The sequence below is a fragment of the Peromyscus maniculatus genome, chromosome 18, assembly GCF_049852395.1.
Source record: "Peromyscus maniculatus bairdii isolate BWxNUB_F1_BW_parent chromosome 18, HU_Pman_BW_mat_3.1, whole genome shotgun sequence".
NCBI lineage: Eukaryota > Metazoa > Chordata > Mammalia > Rodentia > Cricetidae > Peromyscus > Peromyscus maniculatus.
The window spans coordinates 16,711,709-16,736,292 of record NC_134869.1 but is presented as its reverse complement, the minus strand read 5'-3'; positions in this window follow the sequence as shown (position 1 = coordinate 16,736,292).

The window sequence follows — 24,584 nt, the reverse complement described above, 5'->3', positions numbered from 1 at the left end:
ACAAACCTCAACTGAGACAACCCTACTCAACCTGACAACCAGCCAATCATGAGAATCCTTGGCCATTCAAGCCAACAAACAATGAAGGAGCAAAAGACCCATTCAACAAAGACATCACAAGAATCAACACCTGTTCCTACTATTATTCCAAACCCAGATGGGTAAATGGCAGTATAAGAATACATTCAGTGCAGGCGGTGGTGGCGCATGCCTTTAATTCCAGCACTGGGGAGGCAGAGCCAGGTGCATCTCTGTGAGTTCAAGCCCAGCCTGGTCTACAGAGCAAGATCCAGGACAGGCACCAAAACTACACAGAGGAACCCTGTCTCAAAAAAAAAAAAAAAAAAAAAAAAAGAATACATTCAGCAACATAAAGTGCAATATTGCACCACCAGAACCTTGTGGTTCTACAACTGCAAGACCTGAACATCTCAACACAGATGAAGCAGAAGATAACTACCTTAAAAATAACTTTATGAAGTTATTTAATAAAGATAATAGAGGTCCTTAAAGAAGAAATGAAAAACTCCCTTAAATAAATTGAGGAAAAGACAAACAAAAAATTGAAAGAAATCAATAAATCCCTTAAAGAAAGCCAAGAAAAAGAAATCAAACAGGTGAAGCAAACAGTTCAAGACTTGAAAATTGAAATAGAGGCAATAAAGAAAACAAACCATGGGAATTCTAGAAATGGAAAATCTGGGTAAACGAACAGGAACTACAGGTGCAAGCATAACCAACAGACCACAAGAGATGGAAGGGAAAATCTCAGGCATTAAAGATATGACAGAGGAAGTAGATTCATCAGTCAAAGAAAATGTTAAATACAATAAATTCTTAACACAAAACATCCAGGATATCTGGGACACCATGAAAAGACCAAACCTAAGAATAATAGGGATAGAAGAAGGAGAAGAATACCAGCTCAAAGACACAGAAAATATTTTCAACAAAATCATAGAAGAAAACTTTCCCAACCTAAAGAAGGACATGACTATAAAGATACAAGATGCTTACAGAATACCAAATAGACTATATCAAAAAAAGAAGTCCCCAACATAATAATCAAAACACTAAACATGCAGAATAAAGAAGGAATATTAAGAGCTGCAAAGGAAAAAGGCCAAGTAACATATAAAGGCAGACCTTCCAGAATTACACCCTAATTCTCAATGGAGACTCTGAAAGCCAGAAAGTCCTGGACAGATAATTTGCAGACAATAAGAGACCACGAATGCCAACCTAGACTACTATAACCAACAAAACTTTAAATCACCATAGAGAAAACAAAATATTCCATGAAAAAAAAACAGATTTAAAACAATACCTATCCACAAATCTAGCCCTACAGAGAGTACTAGATCCTCTGGATTTCCTCAGTGTCTGTTGTTATCTCTTTTGATTAATTTTAGTTTCAAGTCTGTTTTGTTAGATACTAGGATAGCTACACTAGCTTGTTTCTTAGGTCCATTTGATTGGAAAATCTTTTCCCAACCTTTTACTCTGAGGTAATGTCTGTCTTTGAAGTTGAAATGTGTTTCTTAAGTGCTGCACAAGGATAGATCCTGTTTCTTTATCCATTCTGTTAGTCTGTGTCTTTTTATAGGCTAATTGAGTCCATGGATATTAAGAGATATTAATGACCAGTGATTGTTAATTCCTGTTATTTTTGGTCTTGGTGGTGGTAGTGGTAGGGTACCACCTTCTTTGTGTTTCCCTCTTTGGGATTTGCTGTTGTGAGATTATCTATTACCTGTGTTTTCATGGATGTAGTAACTTCCTTGGGTTGGAGTTCTCCATCTAGTACCAAAAAAAACCAAAAGCTGACAGCCAACATCAAATTAAAAAGGGGAGAAACTCAAAGCAATTCCACTAAAATCAGGAACAAGACAAGGTTGTCCATTCTCTTCATATCTATTCAATATAGTACTCAAAGTTCTAGCTAGAGCAATCAGATAACAAAGGGAGATCAAGAGGATAAAAATTGGAAAAAAAGAAGTCAAACTTTCTCTATTTAAAGATGACATGATAGTATACATAAGGGACCAAAAAAAATTCTACTAGGGAACTCCTACAGCTGATAAACACCTTTAGTAACATGGTGGGATACAAAATTAACTTAAAAAATCAGTAGCTCTCCTATATGCAAATGATAAACAGGCTGAGAAAGAAATCAGAAAAACAACACCCTTTACAACAGCCACAAATAATATAAAATATCATGGATTAACTCTAACCAAACAAGTGAAAGATCTGTACGACAAGAACTTTAAGTCTCTGAAGAAAGAAATTGAAGAAGACGTCAGAAAATGGAAAGATCTCCCATGCACTTGGATAGATAGGATTAACATAGGAAAAATGGCAATCACACCAAAAGCAAGGTACAGATTCAATGCAATCCCCATCAAAATCCCAACACAGTTTTTCACAGACCTCGAAAAAACAATACTCAACTCATATGGAAAAACAAAAAATCCAGGATAGCTAAGACAATCCTGTACAATAAAGGAACTTCTGGAGGTATCACTATTCTTGACTTCAAGCCCTACTATAGAAATTATAAAAACAGTCTGATATTGGCATAAAAACAGACAGATGGATCAATGGAATCGAATTGAAGACCCTGACATAAATCCACACAGCTATGAGCACCTGATTTTTGACAAGGACGCCAAAAATAAACAATGGAAAAAAGAAAGTATCTTCAACAAATAGTGCTGCCATAACTGGATGTTGACATGTAGAAGAATGCAAAGAGATCCATATCTCTCACCCTGCATAAAACTCAAGTCCAAGTGGATCAAAGACCTCAACATAAATCCAGTTGCACTGAAGCTGATAGAGGAGGAAGTAGGAAATAGCCTTAAACACATAGGCACAGGAGACTACTTCCTGAATACAACACTAATAGCTTAGACATTGAGGTTGACAATTAATAAATGGGACCTCCTGAAACTGAGAAGTTTCTGTAAGGCAAAGGACACTGTCAATAAGACAAAACAGCAGCCTAAAGAATGGGAAAAGATTTTCACAAATCCCACATCTGACAGAGGGCTGATCTCCAAAATATATAAAGAACTCAAGAAGCTAGACATCAAAAAACCAAATAATACAATTTAAAAATGGGGTATAGATTTAAACAGAGAATTCTCAACAGAAAAATCTCAAATGGCTGAGATACACTTAAAGAATTGCTCAGCATTCTTTTTTTTTTTTTTCTTTTTTTTTTTGGTTTTTTTTTTTGGTTTTTTTCGAGACAGGGTTTCTCTGTGTAGCTTTGCGCCTTTTCCTGGAACTCGCTTTGGAGACCAGGCTGGCCTCGAACTCACAGAGATCCGCCTGTCTCTGCCTCCCGAGTGCTGGGATTAAAAGCGTGCGCCACCACCGCCCAGCTGCTCAGCATTCTTTAAGACATTGTTCCTTAGCTATAAGGGAAATGTAAGTCAAAACAACTCTGAGATATCATCTTACACCTGTCAGAATGCCTAAGATCAAAAAACATTAATGATAGCTTATGTTGGAGAGAATGTGGAGTAAGGGGAACACTCCTCCACTGTTGGTGGGAGTGCAAACTTGTACAGCCACTTTGGAAATCAGTATGGCAGTTTCTCAGAAAACTGGGAATCAATCTACCTCAAGACCCAGCGATACCACTCTTGGGCATATACCTAAAGGATGCTCAATCATACCACAAGGACACTTGCTCAGCTATGCTCATAGCAGCATTATTCATAATAACCAGAACCTGGAAACAACCTAGATGCCCCTTAACTGAAGAATGGATAAAAAAAATGGGGTACATTTATACAATGGAGTATTACTCAGCAGTTAAAAAAAATAAAAATAAGAATAAAATAAACGACATCATGAAATTTGCAGACAAATGGATAGAATTAGAAAAAAAATCATCCTGATTGAGGTAACCCAGACCCAGAAAGACAAACACAGTATGTACTCACTCATAAATGGATACTAGATGTAAAGCAAATGATAACCAGGCTATAATCCACAACCCCAGAGAAGCTAGGTAACAAGGAAGACCCTAAGAAGGACACATGGACAGCCCTGGGAAAGAGGAATAGATGAGATCTTCTGAGCAAGTTGGGGGTGGAAAGGGAGAGAAATAGGGGAGGGGATGTGGAACGGGAACATGAGGGATCGGGATAGCCAAGTTGGAGGAAGGATGGAGAGGGGGAGCATTGAAAAAGCAATGAGAGAGGGTACTATTATGGAGTTAAAGAGAAACCTGATGCCAGAGAAAACCCCAGGAATCTGTAAGGATGACCCCAGCTAAGACTCCTAGCAATAATAGAGAGGGTGCCTAAACTGGCCTTCTCCTGTGATCAGATTGGTGACTACCGTAATTGTCATCATAAAAAAACCTTCATCTAGTAATTGATGGAAGCAGATGCAAAGATCCACAGCCAAGCACTGGGCCAAGCTCCATGAATCCAGTTGAAGAGAGGGAAGAAGCATTATATGAGCAAAGGGGGTCAAGATCATGATGGGGAAGACCACAGACACAGCTGATCTGAGCTCGTGGGACAGACAGATAGGGAGCCTGCATGGGAATGACCTGGACCCTCTACATGTGGGTGACAGTTGTGTAACTTGGTCTGGTTGTGGGGTCCCTAGCAATGGGACCAGGATCTGTCCCTGGTACATGAGATGGCTCTTTTGGAACCTGTTTCCTATGGTGAGATGCCTCGCTCAGCCTTAATGCATAGGGGAGAAGTTTGGTCTTGCCTCAACTTGATATGGCATGCTTTGTTAACTACTGTGGGAGGCCTTACCCTTTCTGAGGTGTGGACAGGGGACGGGGGAGGGGGGCAGAAACAAGAGGAGAGAAGGGAGGGGAAACTGTGGTTGGTATATAAAATAAATAAATAAAATTAATTAAAAAAAAGAAATTAACAAGACATACAGTCAGCTGCTAAACACCATATTCTCAGAATAAAAAAATGAGTCTGGTACAATTTAAAGAAAAGAAAGAAAGAAATCAGGATGGAACTGAATGATCCGAAAGCATTCTCCCTGATGGCTAGCTTCCATTGTACAGAAGGTACTACACAAGTAGCTCAGGAAGATGAGTTATCAACATTCTTCCCCAGCTGTGGACCAAGATGTGACCACTGGTACAACAGCACCATAACTGTTAGGGAAGTAGCCAACTGCTTTCTGATTGAATCTGAGGCCTCCCTCCACAGACAGGAGTTCATGTCTGGTGCTTTGAACATGTTAAAAGCCCGTGGATGGGGAGATCATAGGACCTAGGGGTGAACCTACTACTTCTATTTCGATAAATGAGCATGTTATCAAACTACCTCTTAAATAATATATATATATATCCACAGGCATGTGCTTCTCTCCACCTTGATCAGGGAAGCTTCTTTTTTGCAGCAAATGATAGTTAATGCAAAGACTCATGACTGCCCAGGGTACTAAGAATAAGTACCTGTAGAGTGGTCAGCCCTAAATGAGACATCTTTTTCACCTCCAAGGTATAGAGAATATCATAGAAGAGGAGGCAGAAATGTAAGATCTGGTGATGAAGAGAAGAGCTAGGAAATGGTATCTTCTGGACATGGCTGTTGTAATCATAGGAGCTGAAATAGCCTGTGCTAGGTTGACACAGACTGAGCCTGTCAACATCCAGTCATGGGGGCTCATGGACTATGCAGGAACTATTGGCTGCTAAGGACTTCTGGGGCAAGGGAGTAACCAGCCACTGATGAGCTAGTCAGCAAGGGAGTAACCAACCACTGATGAGTGTGTCTCCCACACTTCCATGCTCATGAAGTTGGCCTTCTCATTGGGTCACACCACAAAGAGATGTGAAAGTAGGAGGTGGAATTTCTGGAAAGAGCGAGTGTTGGCAAGGTATTGAATAAAGGGGACATGGGGGGGTGTAAGGGGCATGTATGATGAGACTGCATAATATACATATATAAAACTGACAAAAATAAATTCAATTTAAAAGAAAAGTATAAATGAGCAGTAGACTTTCTTTCTGGTACTGGGGATCAAGCTCAAGGTTCTACAAAGTTAGGTAAGCACTCTACCCCTGAGTTACAGTTCAGCCCATTCAATCACTTTTTAATATTTAAACTATCAACCTAATGAAAACCCAGATAAGCTAATCCCATTCTTTCTATTTAATGGGAAAATATTTTAATAATAAATAGTATCTTTCTATAATAATAAACAAACTTTTTTCCAGGAAGTAGTTTTAAAAATTGGTTCAACATTTCCAAAGGTCAACTTATTATCTTGAAACTGGTCATTTGACTTTGTGGAATTGATCCAAAGGAAATAATAAAAGACATGAATGAAGATTTGGGTAGAACATAGTCCATCTCTGCATTGCTTATAATAACAAAACATATATGTGTGTGTATATATATATATATATAGCAATATATGATATATACCACATATATATAATATTTTGTAATAAGCTAGATATCAAATAACTGAAATTGGTTCAATAAATGCTAAGTAAATAGGATACTATGTTGTTACAAAAATACCTATACAAATAAATAATTATCCAAAATTATGTTTATATTAGACTGTTTATGTTTTTAAAAAGGTAATTAATATGCATCAGCTTTGTTTATATAAATACATCCCAAATATTTGTCAATACTAATTTACCACAAAATGAAAACTTATATCCTCCTCAATTAACATGAATGTGGTTATTTTATTCTCCGTCATATCTGCCAATACTCTTTACAACTTTTTACAGCAAGCGTGTAAGGCTAAGAACTATGCTTTTAAGACTTAGGAGAACTTTCTAAGCACCAACTTCCACTACTCCAACTGTGCCCAATTGTTCCTTCACTCAATCTGGGCTTATTGTACCCTATTTCCTCACTGATGGAGCACACGCAGGAAGCCTCCGCCCTACAATTTCTACCTGCTGGCTCCACCAAGAGCCCTGGGGAGGAGGCTCACTGAGAGCTGGTAACGAAGTGTGGAAAGGCTTTATCACTCGGGTTGCTGTACTTAGTGTTTCATTTCACCTCAAGACTATTCCAGCTGTACCAGCCACTCTCGTTTTTGTGCCCGACTCAAACTCAAGCAGCCACCATGGAGCGACCCCCAACCCGGCCCGTGCCCTTTTCTTCCCTGCTAGTGGTGCCCTGTCAGAATATCCTGACACAGAAAGACTCATCCATCTAACCTGATTTTCATCCCAATAAAAGTTTAGTCTACTGGTTGCAATTTTTCCATAACATTAGTGCGCCTATATCCAGGGCAAATCTATACAACTTCTTAGCTATACCCATTTGGGGCCTTGTGGCATAATCTCCTTTTTTCTCATTCACTAAATTCATTCGAAACTTATAGGGTTATATGAGCAGCTTTTAAATTAAAATAATAATTATTATTATTTGTGGCTAGAGTTTTCCTGTCTTGCCCGCCAGTCCCACAGCCACTCAGACCCAACCAAGTAAACACAGAGACTTATATTGCTTACAAACTGTATGGCCGTGGCAGGCTTCTTGCTAACTGTTCTTATAGCTTAAATTAATCCATTTCCATAAATCTATACCTTGCCACGTGACTCGTGGCTTACCGGCATCTTCACATGCACCTTGTCATGGTGGCGGCTGGCAGTGACTCCTTCCACCTTCCTGTTCTTTCTTTTCTCCTCTCTGTTAGTCCCACCTATACTTCCTGCCTAGCCACTGGCCAATCAGTGTTTTATTTATTGACCAATCAGAGCAACACATTTGCCATACAGAACATCCCACAGCAATTATTATTATCTCTTCATCCAAAAGTACCCCATTTCCAACTCCAGGCATGGTTTAGACTTGTATAGTTACTCTATAAGCCTGGCTAAGTGCTGATAAGACCCCTCACCATGGAAGGGTTCATGCTACCAAACCTGAAGACCTGAGCTCAATCTCTGGAACCCGCGTGATGGAGAGAACTGACTCCCGAAGTTGCCCTCTGATCTCATCCCATGCGCACGTGGCATGCACATGCCCACACATAGACCCCTGCACACTAAATAAAAAAAAAAATTTTAAATGTGACTACAGTCATGAAAATTAATAAAGCTGGACATTATGCAAAGCAGATGAAAGAAGCTCAGTCACTCTCTTCTCAGATCATAGCATTTCAGACCCATCACATTTGTGCACTATGAATATAAAATCTCACACTCACCCAGTGATCATTTGTTGAGTGCCAACTAAAAACCAGGGATTTCCTTGCAACCCACATCCTGGGGGTGCAAATATGAACAGATATGGGCATTCTCTGAGGATCTCACAACTGAATCAGGGACACGAACACACAAGCAAGGGATATGCACCAATGGATGAGGGTAATCGTGGAAATGGGTAGAGGGTAAAATGGGAATAGTTGGTCATGTATCATCACGAAAGGGGGGTTCCCCAAATTAGGTGTTCCTCTAGGTGTTAGCTGATGTTCCGTAATTCTTAAGTTTCCTATAAACCTGAAACATACGAGGTTAAATGGAATTCAACATACCTCTTTTATTATTTCTTACTGATTTGTTGAGTATGTGCATGTGTGCAGATGCACATATGTGTGAGGGTGCATGTGTGTGTATCAAAACACAAGGACAACCTGCCATCCCTCAGGAGCCATCAACCTTGCCTCTTAATTAAAGTATCTCATTAGCCTGGGGCTTAACAATGGCAGCTGGCCAGCAGGTTGTAGCAATCCACCTGACTCAGCCTCCCCAGGGCTGGGATCCCAAGAGCGAGCCACCAGGCCTGGCTCTTTTCCGTGGTTTGTTCGTCTTCTTTACATAGTTTCTGAGGACTAAACGCAGGCCTTCGTGCTTGCATAGCAAACACTTGAAACTAGGCTATCTCCCCTGCCCCGGGGTCAGCATCGTCCCTTGCTGTGTGACTTATCAGAGCTTCTAATTAGTGTTCACTGTGCGTTTTCACAGAAGAATTTCCAAAGACAGTCTGTATGGCTTTCTCAAGCTTGTTAAACCACAGAACCCTCACTGCACAGATCACCCCGATGAAAGAGTTTCAGGGGCTGAGACTATAGCTTCAGGTACAGCCCTTGCCTGGCACACACAGAGCCGTGGGTTCAATCTGCAGCAATCAGAGACAAAGCTTTCGCATTTACAAGGTGCACCTCTGTAATTTTTTTGGGGCGTGGGGGGGTTCAAGACAGGGTTTCTCTGTGTAGCTTTGCGCCTTTCCTGGAACTCACTCTGTAGACCAGGCTGGCCTCGAACTCACAGAGTTCCGCCTGCCTCTGCCTCCCGAGTGCTAGGATTAAAGGCGTGCACCACCACCACCGCCGCCGCCGCCACTACGACCACCTGGCATAATTTTTAATTTTATATACTCAAGACTACGAGCTTCTTAGGAGGAATCACAAATAACTGGGAGACTAAGAAATGCAGATGTAGCCTACTTATTCTTCTGTCTTGCAGTTGAATGTGATGTTCACCGTACACAGTATTTAGTAAACAGGTATAAATCAGTGATCAAGGGCACGGTCTCATTTGCACCTCCACCACCTGGTTCAAGCACATACTATCCTCACGTTACAGGAAAGAAAACAGAAACCAAGCACATTAAGTGACTCATCCAAGATCAGAACAGGCTAGTGATACAGCTAAAACTAGAAACCAGACTCACTTCAAGTTCAGTATCTCTATTCTTGTACTCACACAACCATACAGCCCAGGGTCCCAGCCAGAGCTAATTTCAGATATTCTGTTCCATTTTAATCCAGGCAAGGTAAGGGCTTCTTCATTTGGACTGTTGGGGTTTGGAATTTGGCTTTTTCTGTGTGTGAAAAACATCTCCAAAATTTCTATCTTCTGGGGTTTTTTTTAGAGATGGAGGATATAAGCTTCTACTAACGATGACAGAACCGTGAATTAAACCATAAGCGAATTCTCCATGGTGTCAAGTATGAGTAATTAATAATGACCTTGGCTATGGTTTGGTGATCGTGAGAAGGGTGCTCTGGATCTGTTTCAGTGAAGGTTCCAGGTTGGAAGGGCCACCAGCTGGCAAAAAGGCCAGAGTTTCCTCCTGCATAGACAATATGTATGTCTGAATGTAAAGATGCCCAAGAGAACTGGGTGCAGATTCCCTCAGGAACACCAGAGACCCAGCACTGACAGGCCATGCCTCAGCCAGAAGCCCATGGTGGCCCAAGACTGCAAGTCAGGACAGCAAATAATGGCAAAATGAAGGTAGAATGATGAATGTCCTGGAGCATAAAGTCCCCTAACACAACACAGCCTTCCTAAAGGACAGTCCATTGTCTAGCACTAAGACGGTTTACTTGGCTTCATAAACTTATAGCTGTCACTGGGTCCTGAGAAGAAGGACAGAGATGGCCATCAGAACGTCCCTCAGTTCAGACATCAGAGACCTGAACTGTCCCCTGCCTCTGCTGGAAATCCTCAGTCAAATAATTCAACCTCTCTGAATCTTCATGTATAAAATGAGATTAAGAATTTTTTAGATTATTCACAGGATTTTTTTTACAGTTTATATGAGATAAAAGGGTTTAGTGTGTCCACCAGAAGACCTAGAACATGGCGAATATTCAGGATCTTATCCTAACAGTATTGCTTTGATAAATTCCCAATTCCATTTTCACTGTAATACATATCAGACCACACAACACACTCTTTCTCATTACATAATGCAGCATAATGACTCTCCATAAAGCTCCCCGATATCTCCACAAAGTTTCCAGCTCAGCCGGGCAGTGGTGGCACACGCCTTTAATCCCAGCACTTGGGAGGCAGAGACAGGCAGATCTTTGTGAGTTCGAGGCCAGCCTGGACTACAGAGCGAGTTCCAGGAAAGGTGCCAAGCTACACAGAGAAACCCTGTCTCGAAAAACAAAACAAACAAAAAACAAGTTTCCAGCTCAAGAATATTTCCAGGAATCAATAAAGAAACTGAAGTAAGTGGGCCTCTGTATGGACGGCAGAGTTGAGAGACTGGCATGGGGGTTCACACCTATAATCCCAGCAAGAGGAGGCTGAGGCAGGAGGACCATGGGTTTGAGAGCAGCCTGGGCTACATAGAGAGATCCTGGCTCAAATGAAAAAGAAGTAAATGAATTAGAATGTCATCACAATGGGACCCCAGGGAGCAGAGTCACAGGCGCAGCCAGGAGCATATGGAACCCCATTGTCAATAAGCCTTGGCTCTGAGAGGAAGTTCTGAATGATTTACAAGTGCTGGTCCAGATGACTGAGCATGCAAATAGATCAGAGATGGCCTAGCCAAAGCAGAGGGCCTCTCTGGTCATTCCCCTCAGCATCCTCTCTGGTGATTCTCCTCAGCATCCTCTCTGGTCATTCCCCTCAGCATCCTCTCTGGTGATTCCCCTCAGCATCCTCTCTGGTCATTCCCCTCAGCATCCTCTCTGGTGATTCCCTCAGCATCCTCTCTGGTGATTCTCCTCAGCATCCTCTCTGGTGATTCCCCTCAGCATCCTCTCTGGTGATTCCCCTCAGCATCCTCTCCGGTGATTCCCCTCAGCATCCTCTCTGGTGATCCCCTCAGCATCCTCTCTGGTGATTCCCCTCAGCATCCTCTCTGGTGATCCCCTCAGCATCTTGCTCTTCATCCACAGTTGCAATATGAGCAATCAGACCATTTCTACGAACAGGATGCCTGAACCACCAGGGTCTGTCTTACCTTAGTAGACCGTGTGTTTTGTTCTTAAGTCTCCTTATCTGAAAAGAAATACCTGACAACACAACTTATTAAAAATTAAGATAACAGGTTAAGGAGAGCGGCCTCAGTCAATCACCATAGGATTCCAGCGGAGTCTCTGGAAGCCAAGCTGCGTGTTGACTCATCAGCACCCCTATCACACGCAATGTCTGTATGCTTCATGGAGTTATTTGCAAGTTAATATATATTAAAATCACATATGCCCACACACATTACTTCTGTGCGTCAGAGGACCCCAAGAGATAATGCATCCATCTTCATTTGTGACAGTGTATGCATCCATAGTTCATAAATAGTGACAAATGAATTGTCACCCCATCCCAATGGAATAATACACTCATCCCCTATTCTTGCCATAGTAATGTAAGTTCATTCCAGCACCAGAAAAAAAATCTTTAAAATGAGTGAACCAATATTTTGCCTCTCGTTGGTAACCACAGAAGAATGCAAATTTCACCTCTCAATGGCATAATTTATTTTGTATGTAAATCGACAGCAGAATAGAAGAACAAAAAAAGGTAATAATAATTTCAACACATTACACCTTTTTGATCTGCTAAGCCACAGAGAGACCAAAAAAATACTTACTTGGCTTACATTTTAATAAATCCCAAAGGAGACAGCCCTTGAGTACCTGGCCCACCCTAATATATGGACCGACAGAAGAAGAAGGTGGGCAAATTCCAGAGAACATTTCAGACTGACGAACATACCTATGAGCTGTTTGTAAAGCATTTTAATCGATGTGCTTATCACTTTAGCATCTGCCTTGTATTAAATGATAATTCATTAATAATTGTCATCCCCGCCTTGATTTTCACAGTCAAGTCTCGATTTTTCGGGAGTACTGGTCACTTGTAATTTAACTGCCTATGGCTTTTTCAAAAGTCTGTATTACCTTTCAGCCAGTTCCGGACCCTTCAGCATCCACGCTCAATGAGCACAAATGACAGAGAAAATCTATAGCCTCATCTCAAGGGGCCCGGGGACTGGGGTGGGTCACTGACAGACCACCCAGCCCATCTCTCTCTACCTTTTCCCTTACATTCCACTTTCTCTCTTTCCCTCCAAACTTCTCATCTGTTTGACTGGTAGAATAAACTTTAGGAATAAAATACTATGACAAATGCCTGGGTTGAGGAGTTACATCAAGAGTGACTCTTATTAACTAGTTCTCACTAGGAAAGATGCTTCAGCACTAATTTTTTCCCCATTTTTTTCGATTGGTCTATTAATCAGGGTAGGTCACATTCCCAGGCTGCCTCCTTCTGGATTTACTGAAATATAAATCAAGTACGCATTTTAGATCTCCATTTGTCTTAGCATATCAAAGAGGCATAATGAGTTGTAATTATGATTACTTTTTTCATACTTCTAGTCTGCTATTGATTTGCAAGCCATGCATTTCATGATTTAAAAATGTATATGCCAAATATATTTATAAGCTCTATGTACAGTCCCAATCTTGTATCTATTTAAGCAAATACCAAAAATAAAAAATGAAAGAGAAAGAATTCCTTTTTTTCTTTTGTAAACACACGAACAGAGAACACAAGCCTATTAGCCACCCCCTTCCATGAGTATTTCCCAGGTGTCTTGGGAGAAAGACCTCTGGTCAAGCTTCCTCCTTTGTGGAGCTTGGCAGACCCTGCAATGCGCGTGGTTTAATCCTTTGTTTACCCTGGGTTTTCATTCCACAGTAATGCTCTGTTTTCCTGTGGATATGTGGAGTGAAACTCATTCAGAGTTGAGCCTTCTAAAAACTAGGCTCACATTAAAAATGAATGCTTTCTCAATCACCTCTCTATGCGGGACTAACAGGTGGTCCCAGGAAGAAGCCAGGGCTGACTTCAGGCTTCAGTCAAAACCAAACAAAGAACAGGTGAGGCTCCTCCAGGGGGAGGTCTCTGGGGTCGCTGTCTGCACAACTCTCGGAAAAGAGAACGCTGGAGGAAAACACGGAGCTGACAAAGTCGGTGATTTATAATCTCTCATTCCCATAAAATGACTCTCGTTATTCTTGGGAGCTTAGATCTAAAGCGTGCTGTAATGGGCCACTGGGCTAAAAATGAAGTGCAGATTTATTTCTGTAATCACTGCAGCCAAAGCCTTCCCTGGGAAATAACTAACTTGGCTTTTAAAGTGCCGAGATACCTTCGGAAGGGTGGAGATTTATCTTTGGGATTGAGCGCTTGTGTAGCTCCGGGAGATGCTAAGTATTTGAGTTGTGGATGCCCCCCCCCGCCCCCGTCAGTGTACTGGGGGCTGTCAGAAAGACAACAGGAAAGCCAGACTCTGCCTCGCCTTTCACACTCGCTTCTAAGAAAATTCTTGCACCTAAGAGATAGTAAGTAAACAGCAATTACAAACACATCAAACATTGGGTTCCGATGCCTAGGTGCTGTCCAGGAGACTGGGGAAAATCAGCATCAATGTCAATTTAAATTCTGACATAGGATGTGCCTCGGGATGATCAGAGAGTACCACACACAAGACTGTATCTCCATGGGTTGGAAGGGAACCTCTCTTGTTGTTCCAAGGATCATTAGGCCCAGGAAATACTCTGATACAATTGTAGAACCACAAATCTCAAGGGTTAAAGTAAAAAACTGCATGTTGAAAAATAAAACCTAAATAAATATGAACCACAGGATTCTTAGCATAATTCTAGCTACCTACGTATTCTAGAATACCACCCCTGCTCCACATACACAGGTGAATAAGCGGCCATTACTCTTCCCCACAATACCTCTTGGCAGAGGTCTTAACTCAAAGTAAGTCTGTTTATTATAGGCGTGCAAATGTTCTCTTCTTAATTATCTCCTGACTCTTCCCAGTTCTTGATTTTGGATAATAGTGAAGGATAGCTTACCCAGTCTCTGGAACTAGAAACCACCTATGCCCATTTGTGGGGCTGCCATTACATTCAAAACACAAAGAATCCTGAAACTAAAAGGATTCTCGAGGAACATTTTCAGCCCGTTCTTTGACAGTAACATTGAACCCTGTCGAGGAAAAAAAATGAGTTGTTCAAGGTCATGCAGACAGTTGCCAGCAGGATTAAGAGAAAAACAGGGTTCTTCCATCTCTCCCTTGACACCTCCTTAAAATAAAGGATTAAAGTCCCTGAGGAATGAGACAAGAAGAAAGACATTTCTTCACTTTGAAGGCGCCAAAGGTCCACGCAGGTCAAAAACTGTTCCTAACAGCTAGAGCATTCGCCTATAACAAGATAGACTGCCGCTATTTGCTCTAAAAACGGCCTCTTCTTGCACCAGCCAATTAATTTTTTTTTAATGATTTATGGAGATTCTCAAAGAAAATGCTCTTCCTGCAAGAGGAATTAATATGCTGAACTTAAAATATTTGCACTAATTACTAAAGGTCAACGTGGGATTGTACAGAGATATTTATCAGGGGGCCCAAGGGAAGGGGGAGGCATTGGACAAATGGTGTGAAATGCTAATCAAAATGAAGGCAAGTCACTGTTTCCTATGCAGTTACAGACAAGGGTAGGGATATAGTCCCTTAAATCTAGACCATGTGCCACCCATAGCTGGCAGACAAATACCGTGGCTCTGGAGGTCCTTCCAGGAACAGCTACTAGCGTGGTCAATGAGGCTCCTGCTGGTCCTGCCTGCAACATGGCTTCCCTTCACCACCCCATCTATTCTCTCCCTCTCTAAGTCTCATGGGGTGGCCGGGCTCCATGACGGCAAGCTGCACCTCTCGCCTCAACCCTTCCTCCCATCACTGTCAAGGTAGTCTCACCCCACTGATGGTGACAGAATCATTCCCCTGCCTTGAAATTGGAGTCCGTTCATGTGATTCTTTTCAGCTAATGGGATTCTCTCTGTGTCATCTTTACTAAAGGGTAAGTGATAACCCTGAATTTGTGTGACTTAAGTAGATATTCCTAACGCTGACCTGTTCACTGTCTTCAAAGGAGCTCACGTTACCATTGTCTGCGAGGCCTGTACTGCTTGCTGAAGGGACTTCTCACTGTAGGACACATGGTGTTGAACTTGGTTTATGTACTTTCCTGACTTGCAGCCTTGAGGGAAAAGGAACAGTGTGCCAGCCCTGAGCCTAGGCAGTAAGAAGTCTTGTGTCTTTCTGTTTGTATTCTTTGCCTCTGCCATAGCCGTGAGACATGTCTGAGATAGCCTGACGGCCCGAGGAAAAAGATGAGAGAGCAAAGCCACCCAAAGGAGCTTTAGCACAGTTCAGCTATTCCCCGAGGTGACCCAGAGTAAGGTTAGAAAAGATCCGCAGAGTTCCACAGCCTGGGTCGTCCAACCCACAGATACGTGAGAAATTATAAATGATTGCCGTTTCAAGCCATTGAATGTGAAATGGTTGGCTATACAGCAGCAGTACCTTTCCCATAATAGCAGTTACCAAACCTTATTAAAATCCTTGGCTTAACTGCCTCTCTCTTGAGGTTTCTGTATCCCGACACAATGCCTATCTTATTCACCATATTATTTAAGTTTGAATACAATCTATAGAGCACAGCAGATACCAACTAAGTAAGTGGTTATTGAGTGATTACCTTATCACGGAAACACATTTTTTCCGCATCTCTCTCTCTAGCCCTGACAGCAAACTGCCCACCTACTCTTTTCAAAGCCTCTCAAGTAGCTAGAGCGCTCTAACCTGACAACTATTCCTGCAAAGTAGATTATGCTTATCTGATCACATGCTAGACGGAACGATTGTGAAGCGAGGCCCGATTTCGCTCATCTCTCATTGTTGGTCTCATTGTGGTTTCGCAGTCAGTCCTAAACAGATGGGTGAGCATTTACAAATAAAGCTTATTCTTACGTTTGGCACTGTCTTTTCTGTTCTCCAAATCGCTCCAACCTGTATAAATTAAATTCAAATCCAGTGTTTGAATACATGCAAAGCTGTCAGAAACTAAACCCCTGCTCTGCTAAAAATGGCTATTGGAAACCTGAGTACAGTGGGGCCCGTTGCCTTTCAACATTCGTCAAAGAGCCCATATAATGCACCTGTTTCCACATGGTGCCTTGGAAAAGAGGGAGATGTGGAGAATTTTACAATCCTCGCTAAGCCCCTGTGCCTTATATTGCATCCCAACTATTTGTTTGCCCTGACGATGCCTGGTTGTGAGAGTCTGGCATTGTTGAGGGCTCTGATTCCATCAGCCAGGGGAGAAATAGATACGTGATCCATTTAGCCCATCTTCTAAATATCATCGTCATTATTATTGAAATATGGTGGATGTATGTAATGCCATTTAACCACACGCTCACTGAGCCTATCTTTGTTACTCTGGGGTTGTCAGCCCTTCCTTCACGCTATTTGTTGAAGACAAGGGAAACTTGATTATGCTTAACAAATACTGCTGAGCCCAACTAGTGGACAAACTACATGTTTTTGTTATTTTGGGTTTTTTTTCTCTTCCACAAGCTCTACTCTATGGCCTGCCTCCCATAAAACTGGGCAGGGCAACACAGACTTTGTGGTAGCCTGTTCCAGCCAACCACGAGGCTTTCACCCTCTTGATACAAACACCAGCACCAGATAACAAGCTACTCATGTGGTCGAAGGCACTGTGAGGGCCAGTCTTCATGGTCACCTTGGCCAGATTAAGAAACATCTAGACGGCAGGCAAACACTGTGTGCTTCTGAATAAGGAGTTGTCCCTAGATGGATTCATAATTAGTTAAAAACAAGAGGTGGGGTCTAATTGGAGGAAATAGGTCAACTCTCCCATCTTCCACCTCCCACCAAAAAATTCCTATGTGTACCTGGAAATAACATCGATACCTGCATCATAGTATGAATATAAGAGTTACATAAGCTTATTACATACGCTATAAAAGCACTCAGAAACTTGCCTGGCATGTGGAAGCTCGTCACACCTATTGTCATTGTGTGGGGCTTTTTATACAAGGTCAAATGCTGAGGCTAAGACAAGTCACCAAGTCACACACCAGTCATGTGTGAAAAGGCAAAAAAAAAAAAAAAAAAACCTGGACTTAAGATCCGCCCCCCCCCATAGGTGAAAGAACTCTTCTCCCTCCCTTGCCTTGGGTATTGATTTCTCAAAATTCTTTTTCACATAAGCCTCCTCTAAGCGGTGCCTCCTGTCCCCAGGGCAAATCCTCCCCTCCCTGGGGTTGCCCTAGCACTCACACTCACTCCACCACGGGCTCAATACTCTCTGCTGGAACACTCTGTGGCTCTGTCTTTCTCCCGTCTTGATTGTGACCAGCTCCAAGCGAGGCTCATTATTTCTTTAAACAAATACTCCCAGGCATCGACCTGCACATCCCAGGTGCCCAGTACTGCACCTGGGACCCAAAGGTGCTTGACGAATATTTGGGGAACAGTAGAGAAACAGACGGCGACACTTACACTAAAGAGGTTTGGCACCGTAGTGGATGTAGCGAGTGGAAGGATGCGGGGAAACTTGAAGATTCTAGGTGGAAAAGCCAAAGTCTGCGTCAGTCCGTAAACTAAAGGGGGACATAAGATGGAGACACTCAGATGAGGCATGTTGGTTTAGAGTGTGGGGAGGGAGGGGCGCTGGAGCCAGCCCACCTGAGCTTAGATGTAGGCTCCACCCCTTGCCAGCGGTGTGATCACGGACTGCTCGGTTACATCTCTGAACCCCAATTTCCTCATTTGTGAAAATGGAATTAAAACATTGCTACACTGATAGGATTCATGATAGGGCTAAGTTAATTAAATAATAATTAGCACGTAGTTAAGTCTTCAGTAAAGATGCGCTGTTGTAATTTCTGTTACCAGTGAGTCAGACAGGCTTGAGCTTAAATGCATGTCCTGCATTTGCAAGTTTGAATGTCCTTGGGGAAGTTAGTTATATTTTGGAAATCTCATCAATAATGTGGCAATAACACCTGCGTTGGGATAGTAGTGTGTTTACAAACAGGTTAGCACCACAGTCCCAGTGCCCTTCAAGTTCTCCATAAAGGGCGACTGTTGACCCCAATGGTTGAACAGCTCTCAATCCCAACACTTGAAGTCTTAACCCTGGGTTTAATTCTTAGACTACATCTGCATTATTTCTTTGGCTTTAAGAATTTTGGAATGATATCAAATAGTTTCAAGTCATCAATAGACTACATAAAATTTCTGAGGTCCTCAGGGAAAAAGAGAACAAAATGGATAGCCAGGCAGTGGTGGCACACGCTTTTAATAGCAGCACTGGGGAGGCAGAGGCAGGTGGATTTTCTGTGAGTTTGAGGCCAGCCGGGTCTACAAAGCAAGTTCCAGGACAGGCAAGGCTACACAGAGAAACCCTGTCTCGAAAAACCAAAGAAGAAGAGGAAGAGGAAGAAGAGGAGGAGGAAGAGGAAGAAGATGAAGGAGGAGGAGGAGGAGGAGAAATGACTTTTATCCCCCTTCCCATCTCCATTCCTCTCCCTCCAACCAAAAAGTCAAGCGATTATCAAAATGACTTATTTTGTTTTGTTTTCTTTGTCTTGAGGGTGTTTTTTGAGACAGAATCTTGCCATCTATCTCAAGCTGCCTCCAGAGTCCTGGGATTACAGGCAGACACCCCTGTCATCACACCCAGCTTTTAAATGGATTGTGGGTTTTTTTATATATAAAGTTTTCAAGTCTGTTTTCCCAAAGAATAGGGGGAAGGAGAAGATCCCATGCTTCACAATCATCTATGCATATATACATACACAGAGAGAGAACTTAGTTCCCGCTAGTCAAGCAAATCTCTGTGTATTCGAGAAAACTCAATTTGCAGCTGGGGAAAGTGATATTTATTTGAAGGAGCTTCTTGCCAAAAGTGAATCATGAGTCTTCTGGCTGTGGAGACTTCAAGGCAGGAAGAACAGGGGCAATTATTAGTCTGAATGTTCCACGGACGATATGAAATCTTTGTCTTTCAAAGCATTTGTTTAAGTAAGAAAAAGTTTACCCTGCCTGGAGAGTATTCCATTGTGGGAAATGAAACTTCAGAGGCCTCCAAAGCTTATTTATATATTTGCTAGGCTTCTCTCTGCCAACTTTCTCCTCTCCCAGAGCGTCCGTTAATGCTAAGAAAAGCCTCAGAAAGGCACACATTATAAGCAGGGAAAAATCTTAATGAATGTAATATATTTGGCAAATCTGTTTTATCTACTGAGATTTTCTTGCCCTCTCCATCACACTCCCCCCACCTTTTTCTCTGCCTTCCCCCTTCTCCTGTCTTCTTGCTTTGTCCTATGATGTTTATGTTTCTCTCCTCTCAAAGAATTAAAAATAGAAACTCCATCTCCTGACTTTCATTCCTTGCTGTCATTTCTATTTCCTCCTCCTAATTCTTTTGGGAAATGCTAGGGGCAGAGAAGGACCTTGAGAGCCCTGTGTTAATGTCCCCTCTCTAGTCTAACCAGAGAAGAGACATCCAATGCAAACCCAGCTCCCAACCCTGCATATGAGGGCTCTGGAAGGTACAGATGACCTTTGGTCAGTTGGATGCCAAGCTCCCTTCCCCTGCTACCCAGCATGCCCCTCTCTTCAGCTGATGTGGTCTCAGTAACTATTAAGCCATGTGAACAGACACCCGAACAGCCTGATATCAGCTCTCTGCAGTAGGAAGAAAAATTTCAATCACATAAAAGCATTCCAAAGCCAGATCCAAAAGATTAGGAGTTACCTGGACAATTTCCTCTGACATTGGCGAGGTTAAATGGGAGCCGGGTGGCTTTGTGTATCTTGGTATATAATTATTCTCCTTGTGACCTAAGATTCTCTTAACACCCTCCCAATCAGGGAAGCCTTAGCATTACCTGGAGAGCTCTAGCCCCAGACCTATTGAATCAGAAACCTCATTTTCACATCTCCAGGTGGCTTGCATGCACATCCATTCGCAAAGCTCTGTTAACATCCAGTTGCAGAGAGGCGCCTGGAGTCTGGGCTGCTGGGGGTGGGGGAGGACTGCACCTGCTAAGCCTGCTTTGTGTACTCTCTTCAAGGGGTTCCTACCTCTGGGGTGTCACCAGGCTCCCTGCACCCACCCTTCCTCATCTCTAATGGGCTTTCTCTCTCCATCTGTTTGCTTCTCTGAACCAGAGAGCCTCGGTCTAGGTAACCACGAGTGAGTCCTGTGGAAGGGCTGCCCAGCTCTAGCCTCCTGCCCTGGGAATCTTCCTGAGCCCCTGTGAGCTGATTGCCGAGACTGATGACTTGACATTTACAGTTCCTTTCCCAGAGAGGAACACATGACATTTCACCAAAGCTATACATAATCCCCCTCGATCCTTTGTAGGATGCTGAGTGGAAAGCACATTTTAAAATAATCCCATCTTACCCATCCCACCCCCATGATATTCACCCTTGTCTTCAGTGGTAGGTAAACAAATAGCTAAAATACACTGTTCCTAAAGGTGGGGGGGGGGGGGAGAGCATGAACACACACAATACTTTTGAGCTTAAGAAAAGGCTTATAGGTGGAAGCAACTTAGGAAACAATTTCAAGTTCATCAAAGGGTCTCTTTTGACCCTTTGACCATAGGCACTTTGTGGATATTCCTCTACATCTCAAGACCTGACTCCTCCCAAGAGGCCTATATCTACAATCACTCATATTCCCCGAGGGTGCCAAGGCTGGAGACCACGTGTGGTGGTGTGTGGGTGAGTGGGTGAGTATTGGTGTGACAAAGCACTCTTGAGCTTTGTCTCAGCCATGCATTGAAAACATAGACTACCACTAGCCTTTCAGCAGACACTGTCCGTGTTCTGAGCCCTTCCCCACATGCATGCTGTGGTTTCTATTCACTTTCTCAATCTATCCCTCACATTCCCAAGAAGCCTTCCCCACTAGGCATTATGTTGGAATCCTGGGATGCTTCTTTGTTTTCTTTTTTATTGCATTTGTCTATTTATCAGGGAGGGTGCATGCGCACCACTGTGGAGGTCAGAGGACAATTTGCTAGACTTGGTTCTTCTCCTTCTACCATGTGAGTCCTTGCAGTCACACTCAGGTCATCAGGCTTGATGGCACACGTGTTTACCCGCTGAGCCATCCTGCCAGACCTTTTCTCTTCTTTTAGTTGTTCAAGAATATGGCAGGGCAGCAGATGGCTGCTTCATCCATGGTCAGCTTCTCAGACAGCAAGGGTTCTAGGCAGCTTCCCATGGCTTTGTTCTCCTGAGCAACCTCACCTATTCCTCAGAGGCCACAGTTTATCTGCAGGACCCTCAACACCTCATCTAGCTCAGTGAGCAAAGTAGGGTCTAGAAGTTTCCAGCTTGACCTTACCTCCTGGTAGGCCACTGTCAAACATGTGCTCCTCCTCCTAGTAGCACTTAGAAGTTATGTCAGAGTGCATGCTTCCCCCCAAGGTTTAATAAATGCTTCCAAAATCAAAATCAGAGGGGTGATTGCTCCTTCCCCCTTAGCACAGCCAAAGACACAGTTCTGGGCCAGCCTCCTCTAAGTGCAACAGTAGAGGAAATGTAAGATTAGAACTGGGCATCCCATAGATGGGTATTGCCAAAATTTCTTCCCAGGGGAAGATGTAAGCAATGTCTACCCCTTCTCCTAAGGTCCCAATGACAAACCAAGGCATGATACCTCCAAAGTTTACCGTAGGGAACCAATGAGTTTATTGAGCTTCCTTACAGAGCATAAATAAAGGGTTACTTACAGGGTTGTGGGTGCTATGGGGGGAACATCTGAAAAGCCTTACCCAGCAGGGATGGGAGCATCCTACAGATGGAGCCCCACACATCACAGCTTCTGGGTCTGTATATGCAGATTTTTGTACAACAAATGATAGGAAGCAGCTGGATACTTGGTGAAGGTCTCATGACCCTCTCTGCCCTCTACTATGAGGGGTGTTAACAGTCAACAGTCCCAGCTGAGGTCTTTTGCAAGGAGGTACAGCTGAATGTGGTTGCTCAGTCTGAGGACAGTCATTCACGACCATTTGCAGCTCATGAATGAAGCCTTTGGGACTTCAGAGAACACAGCAATACCTGAGGAGTCAGAGCTGAGCTCCTCACCATTTGTGCTCTGGAACCCCGCCCCAGCTTCCCTTAAGAATCCAATTGTTTGATGAAGGCTCAATGACCAAGCACCAGACTGAGCTCCAGGAGTCCAGTAGAAGAGAGAGAAGAGGGATTCTATGAGCAAGGGGCACCAAGATCATGATGGGGAAACCTACAGAGACAACCAAACCAAACTAGTGGGAACTCATGAACTGTGGACCAATAGCTGTGGAGCCTCCATGGGACTGGACTAGGCCCTCTGCATAGGGAGACAGTTTTGTAACTTGGCCTGCTTAAAGGGCCCCCTGGTAATGGGATCAGAATCTGTCACTGTATGTGTATGTGCAGGCTTTTTGGAGCCCAGTGTCTATGGTGGGACACCTTGTGCAGCCTTGTGGGGGGGGGGGGGGACGCGGGCTTGGGCCTGCCTCAACTGAAGGTACCAGGCTCTACTGACTCCCTATGGGAAGCCTTGCCTTGAAGGGGGTAGGAATGGGAGGTGAGTTGCTGGGGGAAGGCTGGAGAGCGGGAGGAGGGAGGAGAGAGGGATCTGTGGCTAGTATGTAAAATTAATAGAAAATTTCTTAATAATAAAAAAAGAATGCAAAAAAAAAAAAAAAGAATCCCCTTGTAATTCTCAAATGTCCTGTTGCATTCTCTAGTCCATCCTGTAGCCCCACTGAATAAAAAAGCAAAGCTAGGAATATGCTTTGTTCCACTCATTGTACTCTTCATTAGCTCCACAGTTAGATGTTCTCAGCTCAGGGGGCGCACAGTCTTAGATCACCGGTACGATAGTTCAGGACAATGGGTATTTGCCAGGACTCTTAAGCATTTGAGGACATTGTGTGGAATACCAAAGTATGAGACTCAGGCTGCTCCATATGTAGAGCTGGCCTGACCTTTTCTCACATAGGAGACAGCCCATGCCTGGGATCTTATTCAAAGAGATTCAATCAGAGATAACCAAGAAGCCACTTACATTCTTACTTGAAATCTTTTGAAAATTGTCCAGAGAGATTTCATTCATAACACCCAGCAACACTGGCTTATAAAAAAACAGCTTTTCCTGACACTTTCTATCTACATAAATATCTTATTTGTGCAGGAGTATGAGCATTCGTATGCATCGCATCTACCCCCCAAAGATTCTCGTCTCTCTTCAAGCTCCCAAAAGCTTTCCAGCTCAACTCATGCAAGATTTGGGCTCTCTCCCTCCCCTGTGTCTGAACCTGTGTTTTTATCTCCTGCCTGTGGCTCTCTGATATTTTTAGTCTTGTCCTGGGTGGCCTCTCTCAGCTTCTTGTCTCCCTATCCCAAAGTCAGTCCCTAGTTGATAAAAAGAGAATTCTCCTGGGAGAGGCAGTCGGGGCAGAAGTGTAAGCCAAGGTGCTTCTCTTGGCAAGCAGAAGGGAACTAATATAAATAGTTCAATGCTAGTCTTCCCTTGTCTGAAGGGTCTGCTTAATAAATATTAACTGAATGCTTATTTCTAAGTACCTGCAATACAAACTTTATCAAGAAAGCCTGGGTAGCACCATTATCAAGAAAGAGTATCCAAACAATGGAATAATTTTGATTTTGACCAGCCCTGCAGCCACCTTAAGATGTCAGTTACAGTGGCCAAACCTGTTCCACATCCAGCAGTAAGTCCAGAGTCCTCTATAAGATGAAAGGAAGATGGGAGCATGGGGTCCATCTTCCCAGCTCTGCTGAGTTCTCTCTCACTTCCTGCTTCTGCCAAATACCTGTTCTCTGCTCAGCTCATGCCTTGAGGTCAATCCTTTATCCTCCTCAGATTCCCCACTCGGGTATCAAGGGAACAAAGCCTGTGATGTATTGTAAAACTTTTGCTGAAGTTTTCTAGGTCACTGC